Here is a 20103-nt window from a genome sequence, read left to right on the forward strand (position 1 = left end):
TTGTGGAAATGTCAAGCCCTAGTTTGATGAGACTGCCGCCAAAATGCAATCAGGATTTGAAGTGTTCTTCTAGGACAAGTTCTACTGGGTGACATATAAAGTAGAACGGTTGTAAGTTCAGAAGAGTGATCAAGAGAGTTGTATTACTGAAATAATTGAAGTTGCATGCATTGAGAGTGGGTCTTCCAGTAGCAATCCCGCAACTTTAATCCGGTCAAAAGAGCCACCAAGCCCTAGGATTCTTCTAAAATGGGAATGGAAAGAGAAGATAAAGCTCACCTAGAGTCTACCTTTTCCCACTGATTTGAAGATCCACATCTGCTCTCTTCTACAAGAGCCTCAAGCACAAGAGCTTTATGACCTCAAACCAGGGCCGTTCAGGGGAAGAAGTGTTTTTGCCAAGCAGAGAAGAGCTCAGAGGATGATGGTTTGCATGTACTGTGCTAGAACCATTTATAATGGGAGATCTCGTGAAGGCAATAAAAGATGTGATTAAGGAGCGGGGATGGCTTCACTTAATAGGTTGATGAGGCTGGGCTATATAGAAGAGGGCTTGAGCTGCCTTGACCGTCATTGTTCCCTCAACAAGTTTGGTTTCAGAGACCATGAAATCTGGCAGATGAAGTATGGCCCAAGGGAGAAGCTAGACAAGTACACCATTGCCGTCGAAGAGGTAGTAGTAATCAGCCTGGAAGGAGAAGAAGATGGCCCTTTGCCTCACTTACTTATCCACCAGTCTACTAAACCACTTCTGAATTGGACGAGCATTGGGGAGGACTTCAAGTTCACTCATGCCATTGAGTCAACCAACCAAATTACTACTAGCATCAAGTCGGCTATCGAGTCTGTCGATGAACCTTATGTTTACAATTCTGTCATGAATCTTTTGTTTATGAGTCTATTGTTCCCACAGAGGAAAGTTAAGTCCATGTATGTTGGGTCTGTCACTCCTTCATTCATGAATGAAATTTCCTATTCTGAGTATGACTTGCCTCCTTTTTCTGATGATGATCTAAATGAATATTAAAACTTAATCAAACAATGCAAACCAAAGAAAGCCCAACCCATCCATGAGGATACCAGGGTTAATAATTTGGGAACTGACTAATGCCCTCGAGCGGTAAAAATTAGTATCACCCTAGAAGATGAAGAAGTAGAATAGATGATCAACTTACTAAAGGAATTTACAGAAGTCTTTGCCTGGTCGTATGAAGACATGCCTGGAATTGACCCCAACATTGTATAGTATCGTTTGTTGAATTACCCTGGGGCAAAGCCCATCAAGCAGAAGCTCAGAAGGATACGTCCTAAATGGAGTGAGAAGATTAGAGAAGAAGTCATGAAGCAATGGAATGCAAATTTCTTACAAGTGGTAGAGTACCCCCGATGGTTGGCCAACATTGTACCAGTGCCAAAGAAAGATGGAAGAGTACGTATGTCTGTGGATTTTCGAGATCTCAACAAAGTGAGCCTGAAAGATGATTTTCCATTACCTCATATTGAAGTATTGGTTGACAACACCGCAGGGCACGCCTTGTTATCATTTATGGATGGATTCTCATAATATAATCAAGTGAGTATGCATTAAGAGGATCATGAGAATACAGCCTCATCACTCCATGGGGTACTTATTGCTACAAGGTCATGCCTTTCAGATTAAAGAATGCTGAGGCAACTTATCAGAGAGTAGCTACAGCCATCCTACATGACATGATACACAAGGATGTAGAGGTCTATGTGGATGATATGATTGTGAAGTCAAGATATCGATTGAGGCACATTCTTGCGTTGAGACGTTTCTTTGAAAGGATCAGGAAGTACTAGCTAAGGTTGAACCCCCAAAAGTGTGTGTTCGGGGCAACGGCAGAGAAGTTGTTGGGATTCTTGGTGAGCAAAAGAGGTATCGAAGTTAACCCCATCAAGATCAAGGCAATTTAAGAAATGCTAGCACCTCGCATAGAGGAGCAAATCCGAGGGTTCTTGGGTCACATCCAATACATTAGCAGGTTCATAGCCCAACTGACCAAGACCTGTGAACTAATTTTCAAGTTACTGAAGAAGGATCAGCCCACGAAATGGAATGATCAATGTCAACATGCTTTTGACAAGATAAAAGAATATCTTATGAACCTGCCAGTGTTGACACCACTAGTGGAAGGAGAACCGCTCTTGCTGTATTTTTCAGTTGGAGAAAATTTTATGGCTCATTGCTAGCTTAGAAAGAAATAGATAAGGGGGCGGAGCACACCATGTATTACATCTGTAAGAAGTTTCTAGAGTATGAAACGCGATACACATCTCTGGAGAGAACCTGTGCTGTATTGATTTGGGCCACCAAAAGGCTGGGACATTACATGATAGCATATCCAGTACTATTGATCTCAAGGATGAATCCATTCAAGTATCTCTTCGAGAAACCAGCTCTCATAAGAAGAATGGCTCGTTGGCTGCTATTGTTATCAGAATTTGACATCACTTGTGTTGCTCAGAAAGCTATCATGGGGCATGTTATAGCCGATCATTTGGCTACCTACCCAACAGAAGATGGAAGAGCCCTAGATGATGCTTTTCCAGATGAAGAGATTTCAACAATTAAAGAAGAAGATGCATCCAATGAATGGCAGTTATTCTTTGATGGAGCAGCCAACCAGAAGGGGTGTGTGCAGGGATTTTACTTGTCACTCCAGACGTCCTTTATCTACCCTCGTCATTCCATCTTGATTTTCCATGTACCAATAACATTGTTGAGTATGAAGCATGTGCCTTGGGACTTGAGATAGCCCTAACCATTGGAGTAAAAAGAATCAAGGTATATGGGGATTCGACTATTATCATATGTCAGACACAAGGAAAGTGAAAGACTAGAGATGAAAAGTTGAAGCTGTACTAAGAACATTTGGAAGAGATGATTGGACATTTTAAGAAGATCTCATTTGAATACTTCTAAAGAGATAACAACCGGTTTCCTAACGCCCTGGCAACCTTGGCATCGATGGTAGAATGCAATCCGACGGCCAAGATTCAACCATTCTTAGTATAGTAAAGAAGCAAGCCCATCTACCAGAATACAGTGAATTCTCTCACCATAGATGACTAATCTTGGTCCGCTCACATTATGGACTTCATTAGGGAGAGGAAGTCTCCAGTTGAAGTTACCGACAGAGAAAAGAAGTTCCTGAGGAGATATGCTACCCAGTTCATCCTCCAAGGAGATTTGTTGTGCAAAAGATCCTATGATAGGATACAACTGTTGTGTGTAGATGAAGAGCAAGCTAAGACAATCATGGAAGAAATTCATCAAGGCCTTTGCAGACCCCATATAAATGCCAAAATGTTAGCCAAGAAGATCCTCAGATTGGGATATTATTGGAATACAATGGAAGCAGATTGTGTCAACTATGTCAAGAAATGCCACAAGTGCCAGATATTTATCAACATCATACATGTCCCGCCAACGGAATTGTACTCACTCAATTCCCCCTAGCCGTTCTCCACTTGGGGCATTGACATCATAGGGAAGGTCAACACCAAAGCATCCAATGGATATGAGTTCATCTTGGTGGCCATTGATTACTTCATCAAGTGGGTTGAGCCCAATCATATGCAATTCTCACATCAGCCAAGGTAGCAAAGTTCATTCAAGAAAACATCATTAGCTAGTATAGAGTACCACAAGAGTCGATATCAGATCAAGGATCCCAATTCTGGGGCAAGACTGATAAGATTTGCATAAAGTTCAGCATTAAGAGGCATCGCTTTACCACTTATAGGCCACAGACCAATAGGGCAGTAAAAGCAACCAACAAGAACATCAAGGTTATCCTCTAGAAGATGGCAGAAACACAAAAGAATTGGGCAGACAAGTTATAACTTGCATTATGGGCATATCGGACTTCTGTGCGGTCCTCCACTGGGGTAACTCCATTCTCCTTGGTATATAGAGTCAAAGCAGTTTTGCAAGTAGAAATCCTAGTATCATCCCTAAGGGTACTATTGGATAGTCAATTACCAAAAGGAGAATGGGTAAAAGCTAGGCACGATGAGCTCAATTTTATTAATGAAAGGCGTATAAAGGCCATGGATCATCTAAGGAAGTATCAGTTGAGAATGGCAAGGGCTTTCAACAAAAATGTGAAGCCCGAACACATAAAAGAGGGCAAGCTTGTTCTTCGTGAACGAAGAGCTCTAATTCATGATCCAAGAGAAAAGTTTCGACCCAATTGGAGTGGCCCATTTACTGTCAAAAAAATTCTACTAGGCAAATTAGTGAAGCTTACTGACCTCAATGGGGAAGAAGTATCAGGATTGGTCAACATAGATCAACTCAAGAGATATTATGTTTAATCAGGTGAAGAGCCCGAACTACAGTAGACCTAATTCCTCCCAAGGGATATGTAGGCAACTTGACATGCTCAAGTGCGGTCTTAACCATCTCAAGGCAATAAATCGGTTCCCAGATTAACAATCAAGGTAGCTTAAAAGATCATCATAGCTTGTGTCCCACAAGAATTGTCATTTGGCATATATGACCATCAAGAATCTGTCATTCCCCTATGGTCCATCACATCGCATCTAGAACTTCACTTTCTCCAAGAAGCACCATTTGGCATATGGTCCTCCCAATACCTATCCAAGATTTCATCTCTCTCCCAAAGATTGCCACCCAACACTATCAATCAAGGCCAGTTCATTCTCCACCCTTGATTAGTCAGGACTTTGATGCATAATGGTAAAGGTTTCATTGTGACAATGGCTAATGTCATTATACCTCTTCTTTGCTTAATTTGGTTTAGGAAAGATCATGGACTCTTTGGATGAGACACTGAGAAAGTGGACGTTAAACATTAGCACCTCTGCGCCAGACCTGCTAAAATCAGTGAATTTGTCTATGCTCAACTAGGTCAGGTGTATGGAATTGTACCATGGCTTATTCAATCAACCACCTCAACATTGGGATGCTAATCCTTATGTATTTTGGTTCAGAACTGTTGAGATATGTCCAACTCCGGAGGAATTGGTGGATTTTTATCCACTCTAAGAATTGTCTCCTCACATTGTAGCTCATCTTTCCTCCCTTCAGTAGGAGAATTGTATTCATGTAATTCATTTGCTTTCACTTGGTAGTAAAGTATTGTGATGCTTGAATTTTCACATTATTCCAATTTCCCTGATGAATGCTTAAGTTGTGGAATTCATCATGCCTAAATAATCAAAATGCAGAAAAGTTTCTTAAAATTAAGAAATTCTTCATTTCAAAAGTACAAAGTACATAAAGAAAAGACAAAGAAAGAAAATAAACGAGGAACAAACATGGGGAGGGAAAAGAAAAATCCAAAAAGAAATATTGTATCTGTATCTTGCTAGGAAATGATCGTTAAGGATCAACATCCTCTTTGGTACCATATTCAGAGCAATCCATGGTAAGCATCATTACATTGGACTTAGGTGGCCAAATCTCATTACATCGGCCTTAGGTGGCCAAATCTTATTACATCAGCCTCAAGTGGTCAAATCTCATTACATCGGCCCCAAGTGGCCAAATCATCATCGCAATGGCCTCAAGTGGCCAAATCTCATTGCACCAGCCTTGAGCAGGCCAACCTCATTTGACCGACCCTAGCGACCCGCAATCATTTGCACCAGTCCAAAGGAGTCCAGTTTCATTGTACATCCAAACCAAGACTAAAGCCAAGATTGGATCGAAAGGCCTAACCCGAAAACTCCTCCTGAGATAGGCATATGGAAGCCCGATCAAAGGAAATTAAGGTGAATTTGTTAAAGCCCAGTTTGGATAGAAAGGCCCAACCTGAAAACGCCACCCAAGACTGGCATATGGAAGCCTGGTCAAAGGAAACTAAGGTGAATTTGCTAAATCCCTTCTGCAGAGAGGGTTCAAACCTCTGCAAACAACATTTCTGGAATGGCATTTGCCAAACCAGATCAATCTCAAGTACTAACATCTTCTATAGGAATGTCGTAAAATCTTTGCATGGAAGATCAACAAACCAGGTAAGATTCTAAACTTTGAATAGTTAGAAAATATTACCTGGTGCATTTTCAACTCCATTGTTGTTGAGCAAGATGACGGTAGTACATGCTCTGGGTGACAAAATGTGGTCGATCTTTTCTTTGCCCTTCGGCTATTGACACAGGCCTCGGCCAAAGAGGGGCATTCTATAGACACCCAATTTTATCACCTTCCCTCGTCAATGACGATACAAGGATGGTGGATGTGAACTCTCACTTCCAATTAATGAAGATGCTTGACAGTGGTAATCTACCCTTAACCATCCCCAAACCTACCCAAACCCTGATTTACCCAAAAACCCAAAAACCCAATGCCGAATAAAAGAGGGTCTAATTTTGAATTTTCATATGCACAGAAATCTAGTCGAAATGCATACAAATGGATAGAACTCAAAAATATGATTCCAACGATATATGGTGCGCTAAAATCGGACTTATGGATCTCCCGTAATCATTCTCGAAAGTCATTCCCGGCACTTCCAAAGATTTTCTGACATTTCAGTATTTTTTCCAGAAATTCCCCCTCAGTCGGGTTTTCTGCTAAAAATCCCACTTTTTGAGAAAAGATTATATTTTATAGAAAATATATTCTCCACTTTCAAAAGCAAGAAAATATCTAGTCCACTTTCACAAGCAAGAGAAAATTTTCACCATTTTCAAAAATGTCACATCACACTTTATGTCATGTCATTGGTCTTTACCCATTGGGTAAAAATTAGGTGTCATCACTTCATTGATTTCAAAAAACTATAAATACCCCCTTTCACTTGTAAAGGGACACTAAAGACTCTCTTAAGAGCAACCCCTTTCTTGTAGGAGCTCTGCCCTCTCTCCTCCTCCTTCCCTTCCCCTTTGAGCTTCTTCAGGCCTTCGAAGTGATCTTCGTAAAGATCCAAAGTTTTGCTCGGATCTTCAAAATGTTCTTCTGGGTTTTGAAGAACTTCAATCTCAGTTTTAGTTCGATCCATTTTTGCCAGAAATAGAAAGTTTTTAGCTTTTCCCTTTGAGTGCTTTTGGTTTTTTGCCAAAAAAGGAAAGTTTCAAGCCGAAGCCCTATCTGAATGCCACCTCAGCCTAGCGTTCCATAATCCATCCCTAGTGGAAGCTCTACTCGAGTGCCCCTAGAATCTTTTCCAAAAGTAGCCGGTCCTAGTGGAAGCTCTGCCTGAGTGCCCCTAGAATATTTTCTAAAAATAGCCAACCCCAGTGGAAGCTTTGCTTGAGTGCCCTTGGAATCTTTTCCAAAGTAGCTCATCCCTAGTGGAAGCCTTACCGGAACCAACAGTCAACAATCAAGCCAATCCTAAGTCAGACCTCTGTCCGCAGATAACCACAGTTAACATCTTTTGAAACCGGAAGTTGGAGTTTAAGACTATCTTCCCCTGAGCTGGGAGCATCTAAGAGAAAAGTTAGCATCAACCAGGGGCCAACCCCTCTTTGACCCAAAACAGGGGTTAAATTTAGGTATAATCTCTCTCCTCATTTAAGCATAATGTAGATATCTAATTAACCTTGCTTTAGTGTGCATAAATAGTTATTTTTATTTAATGTACATATGTTTGATAATATAGCCATGCATGCGGAATAGGAATAAATTGTAGAAAATGTTCGTTCTTAAACATCTAATAGGAAGACCGGTTGAACCGAGTAGAGTGGGTGCCTAACACCTTCCTAACTCTATAACCTGACTCTTACCCTAAATATTTGGATTAGACCAATTTCTTGGCCCTTTTCTCAGGAATCGGGCCCATCCCCCGAGTCCTAGGCCCATAACCCTGGGTGGCGACTCCACACCCTTTCTGTATGATCCCAATCTCTTGTATTGGACCATCATCAAACCCTGTCTTTATAATGAACCTGGTACACTTGTGAAATAGGCTTCTATGTATTTTCGAGCCATGATACGACAGTGCGGGGCCCGCAGAAGCACACATGAAAGCACTCCCCACCTTATCCACCAAAGGAATTCAAGAGAGAGGAGAGAAGGCCCAAATCCAAGAGACCTTCCCCCTGACAGGGATATCTCCGATTTGAGGCCCGCTACCCTCACATATTTCTAATTATAGTCCCTTATCCTTTCTTGTTCACCCTTATATTTCCTTCGATCCCAAACTATTTAAGTTCTTTGATATGTGCCCCTCTATCATTACGTTCTCCCCATTGTTAAATCCGAATGGTATAAACCAGTCTAAGCCTTATCCACTCCCTTTATTGTCTTCACTAGAAAGTTCAAGAATGTCAATGCCTTCCTCAAAGATTGTAACTCTTCGGTTTTTGGCAATATCTCCTCACATGTCTCTGATTCCAAGGAGTACATGTATGCCATCCAAATGTTGCATGACTAGCTTAACCCCCTTCTTGTTGATCAAAAAAGGGTTTCCTCCTTGGAGTTCTCCTCCCTCATAACTAAAGAAGAAAGATTTCGTAAGCAGCACATTAAATGGCTTGATGTGGATGATTCTTATACAACATATTTTCATAGATCTCTCAAGGCTAGGACTAACATTAATTCTATCTCTATACTTATTGCTAGTGATAGCTCCACTCTTTATTCTCCAATTGACATAAAAGATGAAGCTTCTGCTATTCCTTTAGCCTCTTCAATCTTCCCTCCCCCCCTCCCTTGGATTGTTCAATTTACCCATCTCCTTTCCTCACTCTGATCCATCCTGTCTGATAATCTCTACTGCATTTCTCTCCAATAAAGCTAATAAAGCTCTTAGGCCAGATTATTTTAGTATAGGTTTTTTCGCTTCTTAATGTGATATCATCAAGATTGACATCACTAATACTCATAGAAGCTTCTTCTCTAACCTTTCAAAAATTCAAGAGATTAACCAATCCTTTCTTTGCCTCATTTCCAAGAAAGAAGGAACCTTTTCTATACAGGATTTCATACCTATTTCACACTGTAATTTCCTTTATAAATTCATTGTCAAAATATTTACAAATGGGATTCAGTTTGTTATTGAATTAGTGCTAACCGGTTTGCACTCATAATAGGTAAAAGCATTGCTAACAACATCCTCCTTTGCCAATGAGATTGTCAGGAGGTTTGATAGAAAATCTCACTCCCTTGTTGCCCTCCTCAAAATTGACATCCATAAATCCTTTGATTCCATTAGTTGAGCTTCATTTATAAAGTTTTTCATGAGATGTCCATCCCTCTATTTTTCATCAATTATATCATCTCTTGTAATTCCTCCTCCTGCTTCTCCGTATGTCAATAATAGTCCTATTGGTTACTTCTCCTAGTTAGTATCAAACAAGGATGCACCCTCTCCTCTTTCCACTTTTCCCTTGCCCTAGAGTTTCTCTCTAGCTCCATTCAATCCTCCACGGATATTCATCTCACCACCCCTCCTAAATTTAAAGCTCTCAACCTTACCCATCTTGCTCTAATCGATGACCTTATGATCTTCTCAAAATCTAACCATCTCTTTATCTCATCCATCATTTTCTTCTTTTACTCATTCTAGGACCTTTTTTACGTCCGTCTCAATCTCCTTAAATCTCCCTCCTCGATTTAAGTGGTTTCTCCCTTGGCTCTCTCCTAGTCAAGTATCTTGGTCTCCACACATTTCCTCTAGGCTTTCAGTGCACCATTGCACCACCTATGTTTACTCTTATCCGTAAGTGTCTCCATCTTTGGAAGGGTAACCTCCTCTTCTATAGCGAATGCTTAAATCTTACCAGATCGGTTCTTCAATCCAGCTACATCTATTGGTCTAGGATCTTCCATCTTCCTCAGTTTACTATCAAGGTCGTTGAATCTCTCATGTGCTCCTTCCTCTGGAAAGGATGGATTCTTCTAGATTCTTGCACCTTGTCCATCGGTCTACTCTGTCTACCTCCCCAAAAAGGAGGGAGGGCTGGGGTCGAGGAGAATCCACGAGGTTAGCAATATAGGAGTTCTTAAACTCATATAGAAGCTTGCATCCAAACAAAACTACGTTTTGGTCTCTGAGGTCTGCTCCCATCTTCTTAAATTTGACTCCCCCTAGACTGTTTCCTCTTCCTTTAATGCCTCCTGGGTGTCGGATAAAGTCCTGGAAATCCAGCTCCTTGTTCTCATAGCCATTCATTCCTCCATCATTGATGGTCTTCTACCTCTCTTGTTATATAATTGGCACCCCTCTAGAGTCCTCTTCTCTGTGCTCAGTCATAAAGCCATTTACTGTTCTAGATTGTCTAAAGATTCTTCTATGGACTCCATTATTTCCAATGGCTCTTGATCCCCTCCCCTTCCCTTCCCTTCCCCCCTTTTTCAAAATCTAGTCCTCTATGCCTCCCCACCCTCTGAGTCATCATGGAAGAGATGATAAAATAATCTGATCCCCCTCTCCTTTTGGTTTCTTCTCTTCTCATTTGCTAAGGATCTCATTCAAAATTGAACCCCCATCTCCTTTTGGTTCAAAATCATTTGGTATAAAAGGTCATATCCCTCCCCATAGTCTTACTGCCTAGAGAGATCTCTCCAACTATCTCCCTACTCATCCTTCCTTATCCATCATTATATACATGTCCCTCCTACCCATTGTCCTTTGTTGGAATTGGGTGGAAGATTTTGACAATCTCTTCTTCAGCTACCCCTTCTCTTCCTCTATCTAGAGAAAAGTCCTTAGTACTTGTTGGTCCTCTAGAAGATACATTCTTCCCCTTCAGAGAGAATAACTTTGGATTGATATGACCTTTTATCGGAAGTTCACCTATGATGTCATTGGCAAGCTTGCCTTCTATGCAACTATCAACCACATTTGGATGGAGCACAATCTTCGAAGATGAACCTCCTACTCCCATTCTTATGATATGATTTGGAAAGCCATCTACTTTGATGTCAGTTCTAAGCACTATGTGCTCCCCTACAAGTCATTCAAAGATTCTCTAAGGAACATGCTCATTGTTGTGTCCTGGAGTTTGCCCTCTATTATCATTTTCTCCCTCAATCCCCTCCCTGATCGGTTCCTACTATGTTGTATTGTTTGCTATGTAAACATTGTATGTATGGTCTAATTTTTTTTTCCTATGGACTATATACTCCCTCACCTCTTTCTTTAATGCATTTATTATTCACACAATAAAAAAATTATATAAATGTTAAGACATATTTGCAATATTTTTCCAATAGTGGATAAGGTGTTAGATGAGGCAATTTATGACTGTACCTTACTCAAGATCAAAAAGTTCCAAAGCTTTTATCTCTAAAACTTGAAAGGATATCAACCTAGAATTTGAGAGATGAATTTGAGATATCTATTTGTGAAGAATCAAGTCTCTATCTATAGGTTACCTAAAAGGAGGGGTATTTTGGGAAATAAGGGAAATGTTAGAAGCAAAGCCACCTAGGGTCTAGGTGGCTCAGCCAGTCCTAGAGTCTCAACTAAGGGTGAGCCAGCCAAGAAAACTTAATTCGGTAATGTAAGGGTAATCCTAAAAGGCCCGTTTCATCCACAGGGCCCTCATTGTTGCATCCTAGCTTAGAGATACATGGGGGCCTATTTCACAGAAACTTTTCCTTATGGTCTTCTAAAATGTATATTAATAATTGAAAAATATTGGGGATTAGAAAACATGATGTTTGGAGTTGCCACCTAGGATGAGAGCCTAGGACTTGATGGGTAAGCACGATCCATAAGAAATGGCTCGAAAGTTGGTTTAGCCTAGAGATAAGTGTAAGTGTTAGGTTTCAGAGATGGGAAGGTGTTAGGCACCCTTCTCCTCCCAGTTGAACTGGTCTTCCTACTAGATGTTCTAAAGATTGAACTTCCTCCTCGATTAACCCTAAACCGCATGATGGTAAGTTGTTGCTACACTACTATGCACACTACCATATACACATTAAGAGTCTACATTTTTCTTATTGAGTTGAAAAATTATATCTAAGCTTGACCACTATTTCAGGTCTAGAGGGGAGGGTCCCTTTTGTAGCAACCACGAACGTCGATAATGTTTCCCTATGTAGACACCCAATTTTTTGACCCTCCTTTGGCTATAATGAAATGTGGATCTTGGACGAGACTTCTGGCTTCCAATAAATAGAGATGATGATGGAAACATTCCCCTACCCAAAACCCTGGAAACCCCCCGCGTGGGAGAGAAGAGTGTCCAATTTTGACTTTCTATATATGAAAGAATCTGGTCAAGACCATATAGATGGATACTCCTTGGAAATATGGTTCCGATAATATATGGCACGTCAAAATCAGACCAAGAATCTCCCACGATCATCCCCAAAAAATTACACTTTCCTGCATGTATCCCGCCCACACGGACAGTCTCGTTGGAAACCTGGAAAAATCTCCTACCTACCCAAACACCCTAAAATTCATCTTCCACCGACCAAGATAACTTGAAAACACTCCCCAATCTGAAACCCTAGAAACCCTCACGTAGGAGAGAAGAGGGTCTAATTTTGACTTTTATATATGAAGGAATCCGGTCAAGATGACCGTACAAATGGATAGTGCTCGAAATTACAATTCTGACGATATATTGCACGTCAAAATCAGACCAACGGATCTCCCATAATCGTAACCAGAAAAAATCCGTAAGTCATGCACGCTGCGTACACTGGCCAGCAGGCCAACCCGCACGCATACCTGCTACCCATAGGCTGCAACATATGGTGCCAGCCATAGTGCCATATGCCATGCACCCTGCCAGCCCTGTCTAGCAGCCCACGCCTAGGTGTGCACATGCCCGCTCCCCGGTGTGCACATGCCCGTGCCCCGGCGTGCACAGACCTGTGCCTCCACGAGCATAGGCCCGCGCCCCCGCCCTACACACATACATGATACCCATGTGTGCTGCCCATGCCACCCATGTGTGCTACCACTGCTACCTATGCATGTTGCCCACGTGTGCTGCCCTTGCCGCCCATGCTTGCTACCCATGTGTGCTGCCCTTGCAGCCCCTATGTGTTACCACTGCTACCCATGCATACTGCCCATGCCACTGCCCTGCGTGCCATACATTGCACACTCATGAAATTGCCCACACACCTTGTACACATTGCCTGCCCGCCTATACTGATCATACCCCGTGCACTTCGGCCTAGTCTCGTGCACCGTCGTCAATGGTCGGGATTGATATTCCTCTGACCTGGTGGGTGAAGAAATTCCCTCTTTACCCACTTAAGACCATAAACCCCTTTTTTACTAAGGTTTCTCTCTCCCAAAAAACCCATTTTTTACTCATTGTATAAAAGCCCTCTTTACCCACTTTAGTTAGAAAACCCTCTTTTGTCCGTTGGATAACGATGTTCCCTCTTTCCCATTGGTTGGAAATACCTATAAATACCCCTCCTTTGGATTTTACCGAAAAAAAAACCCCACCTCACTCCATAATAGTGAAGCTCTACCCTCTCTCCTCCCCTTCGCCTCTTGAGTTTCTTCGGGTTTTCAGAGCGATCTTCGTTAAGATCTGAAATCTTGTTTGGATCTTCGAAGTGTTCTTTGGGACTTTGAAGATCTTCAATCCAAGTTCTTAGTCCAATCCAATTTTTTCCAAAAATAGTGTGTTCTTCAACCCCCTCCTTTGAGTGTTCTTAAGTTTTACTCGAAATAGAAATCCCTCCCCCTTGAGGTTCTTCGGGTCTACAAAGATATCTTTGTTAAGATCCGAAACTCTATTCAGATCTTCAAAGTGTTCTTTGAGGCTTTAGGGATCTTCAATCCATTTTTAGGTCAATCTATTTATTTTCAAAAATAGTACTTCTAGTGGAAGCCCTGTCTGAGTGCCCCTAGAATCTTTCCAGAAATAGCCATTCCCAGCAGAAGCTCTGTCGAAGTGCCACCTCAACCTAGCCCTCCCCCAGCCTATCCTCAATGGAAGCTCTATCGAAATGCAACCTTAGTCTAACCCTCCCCTATCCTATCCCCAGCGGAAGCTTTGCCAGAGTACCACCTCATCCTAAGCCCATAAATAGCCTCCCTTAGCCGAAGCTCTATCCGAATCCAAATCTGGAAATAGCCTTCCCTAGTCGAAGCTATGTCTGAATCCAAATTTGAAAGTAACTGTTCCTAGCTGGAACCTTGTCTGCATACCATCACAATCAACATCTCTTAAGAAAGAAAGTTGGAGGTCAAGACCATCTTCCCTTGAGCCAAGAGAATCCGAAAGACAGTCCGAGCTGGTACTAATCAGGGGCCTACCCCTCTTGACCTGAAACATGGGTTAAGTTCAGGTATATTTTCTCAACCCAATTATCATCATATAGACTTTATATAGACCTTGTTTTCGTGTATATAGTAGTTTGAATTCAATTAATTTATATATGTGTGATAACTTAGCCATGCATGTGGAATAGTAATAATTGTAGAAAATGTTCATTCTTAAGCATCTAGCAGGAAGACCGGTTGAACCGAGTAGCTTGGGTGCCTAACACCTTTCCAATTCTATAACCTAACACTTCCCCTAAATCTCTGGACCAAGACCAATTTTTAGGCCCTTTTCTTAGGAATGGGGTCCACCCCAGGGTCCTAGGCCCATAACCCTAGGTGGCGACTCCAAACCCCCATTTGTATGATCCTAATTCCCGTATTGGACCATCATCAAACCCCCATCTCGAATGATGAATTTTACACTCTTGCGAAATAGGCCTCCACGTATCTCCAAGCTGTGATATGGAGGTGAGGGGCCCACAAGCAAAGCACACACGACATGAACCCCTCCCCTCACATGAAGAAGAGAAAGAGAGGAGAGTTGGACGGGATGCACGTCCATCCCCGGCGACTACCCTCATAGTGGCAACTCCACTGCGGATAAATGTCAAGCTTCTGATACTAGATGCTACCTTTAAATGCAAGAACATTTTCTACCACATTTGTTTGAAAATGTGTTTGGCTAACCCCATGTTTGTAATTGTATTTGCTAACTGCATCATGCATCGTGCTCAAAGTGAAATCATTTGGTGAGGGACTTCCTATCATGCCTGCACCCTTAGGGAGGTCAGTGCATGTCATGGAGAGTACTCTGAAAGCAAATAATACCTGCTTCCTGTACAAGAATGGAAGCTATCATCAATTGACGAGGATGTTGTAATTGTGCCAGTACCCTTGGGGAGGTCCACGCACTTTATGACATTTTGAAATCGAATATGTCATCAAACGGCGAGGATTTTCATAATTGTGCCAGCACCCTCTGGGAGGTCCGCACACTTTATGGCATTCTGAGATCGAATGATGATTACCTTACATTACACTTTTGTACACAGTCACTCACGGTTCCATCACTCTGTGGCCAATTGCTTAACCTCATGTCTTGTACCTACGGGTATATCAAAAGGATCATGTACCTTGCATATATAGATTTGTCAAAGAAGCCTTGTCGGTCCTATTGCATCCACCGCATGCTCGCATCATTTAGGAAATAGATGGATGCTAGGAAAGCCATAAGCTAGTCTATAAAATATGTTTGCGGTCTTGAAAAGGAATTTTCCTATGATATATTCTAGTCATAAAGGAATGCTCTCCTAAGTGGGTTTCGAATAAAAGGTGTCCCTCCCCCTTAGAAATGAAATATGGATGATTTAGCATACGCAATTCTAACTAACCTCTGTCAAAGTCCCGTACAGAATGTCGAGTTATCCAAAAGACCCAAGGAAACTAGGAGGAAGGTCACCTAGTGGGATTAGAGAAAGGAAAGGATGACTTTATTGGCAAATAATGTATTAATGGTGATGTATTTGGCATATGTAATCTGGATTGACCTCTGTCAAAGTCCCGCAAGATGCCAAATTATCCGAAAGACCCAAGGAAACTAGGAGGAAGGTCACCTAGTGGGATAAGAGAAAGGAAAGCATGACTTTATTGGCAAAGAATGTATTAATAGGGATGTTCTAGTCAAGCCATTTGTATGAATCTTCCGATTAGACTAGGGGCATCGACCCCTATCCACCCCCTACCATTAAGCAAACTAACTTTGGATGGATCTTTAGTTGTTAATCTAGTGAATGTATGAACAAGGGGTTGGGAATTCAAGAATCCTAAAATAAACCACTTTTGGTTCGAGCATAATTTCACACCTCAAGTGTTCTCTATGGTCCATTTGGACATGTCAGGGTAATCGGTTGACTTGTCTAAGTCTAGTGTCACCCCCGTCATCTCTCTGAGATATTATATCACCAAGTGATTACAATCGAGTTCATATGGATCCACCCAATATGGAAACATCGGAACAAGCGTGGGTCCACCCAGTAGAGACATTACAAGTTAAAGTTGTTGAAGTCAAGAATGGATTAGCTCAAGTGTTGCACTTATTACTGAGCTTACCTAGGACCGATCTTGGGGTTGACACAACTCCTCCAACAGAGCCAGAACCAACTAGGCCTATATATCATCAAGGGACTTCCTCTAGGGATCCCCTTCTGGCTGTAATTAATGATGAAGAAGAGGAATTTGTGGCACATGTTCAATAGGAACCTCCAGAGACAGAGATGGAAAGGAAAATGAGAGAATAATTGGAGAAGCTTGAGGATATGATCTAAGTAGAGAAAAGTCAGGAGAGTCAAACAGTAGATTTTTTTGAGATGAGTTTCTTTTATGGGGTAAGAATCCCTGAAAAGTTCAAGTGTCAAACCGAAAAATTTGACAGGTTAAGGGATCCTAAGGCTCGTTTTTAGATGAGGCATGTATTCATGTCAACATTATCAGAACCGAAACTAAGGTGGCTCATGCAGTTGGAATCCACATGGACACAGAATTAGGAGGCAACAATGAAAGTCTTCACTAAACAGTATCCCCACAACACTGAAGTAGATAAGGAATGTTGAGAGCTCGAAACCTTGAGACAACAACCTAGGGAAGGGTTTACCACTTTCTTAACAAGGTCTAAGAATAAGGCCGCCAAGATGGCAGATCGATCTTCTGAAGCAAAGCAAGTAGAAATGTTGATTGAGAACTTGTCAAAGCCTCATTATGATGTTCTCTACTATCAACATCTATAGACTTTTGATGCCCTAATAGCCACTAGGACACGTGTTGAGAACAAGATCCTAAGGGATGCACAATATCAAGACATGGGGAAGAATGCAAAGGGCAGGCTAGGAAAGAATCCTAAAACCAATGTGATAGGTGCAATCTAACAGTCAATATCATCTGTGATCACTTCACCATCACAGCCGTTTGTGATACGATCAAATGGTCATTCCTAGAAAATTCCTCACCCAAGAAGACAATTCAGAGAATTGGGAATGCCTTTCGCCATAATATATGAAAATTTGAAGAGGCAAGGTCTTTTGGGAAATACGGCTCCAAGGGTGATCCGTAATCCTCCCCCGGCTTGGTACAAGGATTGTGAGTATTGTGCTTATCATGCTCAGAAGGTGCATACTGCTAAAAGCTGCATAACCTTACAGCATACAATTTAAGATTTGGTAGACAATGGGACCATTAAAGTCGAGGCTAAACAGTCTCCCAATGTCATTACCAACCCACTCCTTGATCCTGCAACAGTCAGTGTATTGGATGGAGAATCAACGAAAAGTGACCCCACTCAACTCATCAAGCCATGGGCTCGAAGTGATCACTTGATAAAAACCCCAGGGAAAGAAAGGCCATCAGAAAAGAGTCAGAAGATGAGGATCAAATGCCCGCCTTCCCTCCTTCATCACCGATCCCAGAAGAGGAATCCACCATCTTATACCATCCACCTTTGCCATTGTCTTCCCTCTCACTATACCATTAGAGAGTAGGAACCCCTTCATCATCTTATCATCCACTATCTTCATCAGAATACCCTGTCTCCTACATCACAATCCCTTCATATCACCCCACCTCATATCCTTCATCACCCTTATATCATTCCCATTCCCAGGGGTTGGTAGACAATCCATCAAATCCAAAAGAAGGATGGATTGGCGGGTACAACTGGAAGGATATACTTATGTTGCCAGAATCTCCAGAAATAACTTCATCAGCAGAGTCAGTAAATGTTCTGAGGGAAAGTCAGGAGAATGACCCTACATCTTTGATTTTGTCAAACACACCTCAAGAGGAGGTTCTAATGGAAAGAGAACAGGACAGTTACATCACTAGAATAGTGGATGTAGCACTGATTGAAGATGGGTTCTCCTCTAACAATCCTATAACAATGATCCGATCAAAGGAGGCCCCAAGCGCCCAGGTACTCCTAAAGAGAGAATGGGAAAAAAAGATAAGACTCATCTGGAGTTTGCAACTTTTCGCTGATCTGAAGAACCACGTCTCTTAGTTTCTGCAAAAACCAAGATCTCAGGAGCTATATGAGCTCAAGTCTAGGCCTTTCAGAGGAAGGAGCATATATGCAAAGCAAAGAAGAGCACAAAGAATGATGGTCTGCATGCACTATGGCTGAATCAATTGCAACAGGAAGACCCATAATAGTGGTCAAAGATATGACCGAGGCACCAGAATGGCATCCCTTAATAAGCTTGAAAACTTGGATTTTATAGAAAGAAGATTAAGCAGCCTTCACCAATCATCACCCCTTAAAAAGTTTAGATTTAGGGAATATGAGTTGGATTAACTCATCTTTGTGAAGAAACAAGTATTTGATATCAACACCATTGAAGAAATAGCAGTAACTTTCTCAGAAGGAGAACAAGGCCCTTTGCCATACCTCCTCATCCATCAAGCCATGGAATCACTACTGAACTGGACAAGCACTGGAGAAAACTTCAAGTTGCTCATGCTATTAAGTCAACCAACCTGAATACCCCTAGCAAAAGCATCAAGTCAATTATCAAGTCTGTAGTATATGATTTTGTGTCGGTCTCCCCTCTTGAGGAGAGTCCAGAGTCCATGTATGTAAGGGTGTCAAATTGGAACCGGAACCGAAAACCAAATCCAGTTCTGGATCGAATACCCTGAACCAAATCCAACCCATTATAATATGGTTAAATCCTAGATCTAAAATAAGTATTTATAATTCAGTTCGATCCGGATCTGGATTTATGCCAAGAACTGGCGGTTCTAACCGAAGTCGGACCGAATAACTTAATGTCATTTTTTCCTCTTTAACTAAAAACCTTGACTTAACTTATATGGAAACCCAATATAATCAATCACCTAAATGATAAATCATCTAATAAAGTTTCAATTATAGTCCAACTCTAAAACCCCTTGTTTGTCAATTATCATTTAGGGGATTGATTGCTCAGGATCATTAACGATATTTAGTTTCAATCACCTAAATGATAAATCATCTAATAGAGTTTCAAGTAGTGAAATTAAAGATACTAGAAGTTCATTAGATGATCGATTGCTCACGATCATTCGTCATGGATACATGTCCATTTGATAGCTCATGATTTTTTGTTCATTCTTTTGTTGGGGAAGACCAATAATCTAGTGAATGAGCTTTTATATTTTGCCTTCTGAATAGTAGCTGCATAAAAAAAATTGAATTTGAAATTGGGTACTGGAACCAAATAGAAAACCTGAATAGGAACCAGAACCGGATCAAAACCGGATTGGTCGGATACGAGTACCAATTTTTAGAACTGAGACGGGACTTGATCCGGTTCTGGATCACACTAACACTCCTTGGAACCAAAACCAAGACCGAACCGAATACTTGGTTCCGGACCGATTGACACCCTTACTTGTATGTTGAGTCTGTTACTCCTTTCTTGAATGAAATTTCTGATTCTAAGTATGACTTGCCTCCTTTTTCTGATGATGATCTTAATAAATATCAAGAATCAATAAAAAAAATGTAAACCAAAGAAAGCCCAACCCATCGATGAGGATACTCAGGTTATTAATTTAGAAGCCAACCAATGCCTTCGAGAGGTAAAAATTGGCACTACCCTTGATGACGAAGAAGCGGAGCAGATGATTAGTCTTCTGAATGTATTCACCGAGGTCTTTGCTTGGTCTTACAAGGATATGCCTGGTATCGACCACAATATCGTGTAGCATCAATTACTGACCTACCCTGGGGCACAGCTGGTAAAACAAAATCTCCAAAGAATGTGGCCATAATAGAGTGAGAAGATCAGAGAAGAAGTTGTGAAGCAATGGAATGCAGGGTTTCTATAAGTGGTGAAGTACCCCCAATAGTTGGCCAACATTGTACCAGTACCGAAGAAAGATG

This window comes from Macadamia integrifolia, unplaced genomic scaffold (assembly GCF_013358625.1).
Source record: "Macadamia integrifolia cultivar HAES 741 unplaced genomic scaffold, SCU_Mint_v3 scaffold641, whole genome shotgun sequence".
NCBI lineage: Eukaryota > Viridiplantae > Streptophyta > Magnoliopsida > Proteales > Proteaceae > Macadamia > Macadamia integrifolia.